We start from the raw sequence: 3,539 nt of genomic DNA on the forward strand, positions 1-3,539 counted from the left end.
CACGGCTGCAGTATGATTGTGTGTACACTGGCGGCGCTCACTGGTACTACTCACTAGGGAGGTTCTGCTCTACGTTACGGAAACGCGACGCAAAGAATCACGTGAACTCTCTTCGCGTTCCCGTAACGTAATCCTGTTCTGCTCTACGTTCACGTAGAGAAGTCACGTGGAATGTGTACAGCCACGGGAATTTCCCCTTCCATATTTGGCAGTTTCTGCCTGCACTGGAATGATGCCCGGTAGATTCGTACGCATTTTCTTTGTGCGTGCCACAACGTAGATAACCTCATCTACGCATAGAAATCTGGACCAAAAACACGCCAAGCCGTGGACTAACCCAGACACCTGCTCTCTGCGTGATTTCTCTACGTTTCGCGTATGGCAGAACCTCTCTAGTGATCCAACCCCATAGTCTGATGTCACAGCACTATCTTTCACCTGTCAAAGTAACTGAGAAGAGTTGAGATAGGTTTTGCATGTACGGTATTCATGGCACTGTTACCACTCCAGAAAAGGTTGTGTGCTGTCACATGTGTAAAAGAGTTGGCACCTATGAATTCAGGGGATGGCCCACGCCTGGTAAAAAGAAAAAGAAAGAAAAAAGAATGTCTGGCACCTATGAATTCAGGGGATGGCCCACGCCTGGTAAAAAGAAAAAGAAAAAAAGAAATCATAACAAAGAAAACTAAAGAAAAAAGAATGTTTGGCACCTATGAATTCAGGGGATGGCCCACGCCTGGTAAAAAGAAAAAAAGAAAAAAAGAAATCATAACAAAGAAAACTAACTAATAGCGAAAACAATACAGCCATATAACAAGAGTTGAGGGTTAACCCAGACGACACTCAGCATTCACTAGAGCTGAGGGGCACTCCAGCTGCTGATCCAAAGGTGCTCGCCTGGATCGATGACCTCTTGTGTACCACTTTTTTCTTTCTTTCTTTTTTTTTCGATGTTGACGAGTATTTTATTTTTTATTGTGTACTACTTCTACCACCACATATACCGTGAAACCTGTCTAAGACGACCGCTCAAGGGACCTTCAAAATGTGATCTCTGTTACCAGATGGTCTCCTTATCCAGGGTCATTTGACTGGAAATAGCACTGGAAATAGCATCCCTTAGTCATGGTTTCAGTGGTCCTCTAAGGCAGGTGGTCGCCTTATCCAAGTGGTCGCCTTGACAGGTTTTACTGTAGTAGTTTGACTGAGAGTTTTTTTTTGTAACACGTAAACTGTACATGTATGTGCATGATCACGTGATTTGTGGGGGGCGGGGGGGGGGGGGGATAAAATTAATGCATAGAACACACGCAATGGAAACCGTTGGGTCCTCGCCAAGGAAACATATCCGTTGATACTCAGAGCTTCTTGACTTGAATCGATCGATCCTCAGGCAACACAGCAAATTGCGCGGGAAGAAGGGCTGTAAAGAGGCTGTAAAGTGTATTGAAAACATGGCACATTCGAATAGTTGTGGCATTTTCATTGTAGGAACCTAAGCATGCGTCTGCATGTGGTCAGTGTCTATGTTGAGTGCCCAGAAGCTACAATAGAGACCAAGGGCTTGCTATAATATATACATTTTGGGCACCGTCTGTAGCATAGACCGATATCGAAATGAAACTATTAGTTCTACTTGTACTAAAATCAATGTTCATTGTGTAGAAGAGGTTGGCGCGACTTCGGCGATACTTAGGGTCACTCCCTATTATGGGAGCTCGCGCTTTTCCTGCAGTCTTGAATCTCACTCGACTGACTCACGACCGCCATCCAGAGCACACGAGAAGTCCATCGAACCTTCAACTCGGCTAACTTGCAACAAAGCACCACTCCCTGCTCAATACACGATGCTTCGCATCACTGCTATTATCCTAACTAATTACTTACACACACACACACACACACACACACACACACACACACACACACACACCTGGTCCTGGTAAACACTGCCATTACGGTCACGTGTCCCCTTATGGGGCCGACAATATAGAACGACGAGCGGGACCATGTTCGAGAGAGCCATCTCCAGCAGCTATGGATCTGGCTTATCATCGGAAACGATTCCTCTCACGGCTACCGCTAGAACTGGTCCATCACTCTCCACAATAGAGCACACACACACACACACACACACACACACACACACACACACACACACACACACACACACACACACACACACACACACACACACACACACACACACACACACACACACACACACACACACACACACACACACACACACACACACACACACACACACACACACACACACACACACACACACACACACACACACACACACACACACACACACACACACACACACACACACACACACACACACACACACACACACACACACACACACACACACACACACACACACACACACACACACACACACACACACACACACACACACACACACACACACACACACACACACACACACACACACACACACACACACACACTTATCGTGTGCTCTGGATGGCGGTCGCGAGTCAGATAAGTGAAATTCCAGTCGGCAGGAAAAAGGCACGAGCTCCCACGTATAGTAGGGAGCGACACACAATTCCCTAAATGTTCATTGGCTGAGGGAAATATGCAAAGGGGGAAAATCTGAAGAAAGAATTGGCTGTCACCACCAGGACTCGAACCAGGGACGCTCGCTTTTATGGCCAGCGATGCTCTGCTAAATGTACTACATACAGGTAAAGTAAAGTAAAGTTTGCACGTCCGCGTTACCACCGGCTATACAATTACATGTACATGCACTTATAAAACAGAAAGGTTCCAAGCTGTCCAATATACATGCGCTGTGCTACTTATCAAGTTGCCTGTCTTCTTCCGTTGGATCAGAATATCGCGAGCTTGATTTTTATCACTCACCAGGATTATCCCAGGAAGCGCCATACCTCGTGTCTGGAAACAATACGTGCACTGATGTTTTGTGACACGAATACGGGTGGGGACGATTCCAGCATAGTCGTCAACATGCACAAGTAGATCGGAGTGCTTCCGTACACATAAATCCCCACGACAATATCCTTCTACAAAAGTTGAAATTGAAAACGAGGGCGGAATGTTTTTTCGTTGTAGCGAAGAAAAGCTGGAGAGACTTTGTGTTGTTTCTGCGTTGACCCTTCGAGATTTTTCGCTTCGTTCTATAAAGTATCGGGCATCATGATCAGCCTCTCCAGTACGGCAGTAGGTCTACTTGAGTTCTGTCACTGTGTGCAGTGCGGCTGATCTGATGGATGAGGCGACTCCGGTCTTGAACGGACGCAGATAATCCCGTTTCTGTGAGAAGCACTTCAACTGACGTCGAACACCGTGACCTGGCCTGCCGAACGTAATCACGGGCGTTGTCCTAGCTACCGGCTACAGCCTACAGTACTGGTGCAGTGGTGGCAGTAGCTCCCGCTGCAAATCTCCGTCGCAGGTACTGAGCTAGGCAGTCATCATCCGGCAGCATCCCGCATTCATATCAACATCAGTGCGTTGCCATACGCAACCAGACTAAAGCC

This window comes from Sycon ciliatum, chromosome 12 (assembly GCF_964019385.1).
Source record: "Sycon ciliatum chromosome 12, ocSycCili1.1, whole genome shotgun sequence".
Taxonomy (NCBI): domain Eukaryota; kingdom Metazoa; phylum Porifera; class Calcarea; order Leucosolenida; family Sycettidae; genus Sycon; species Sycon ciliatum.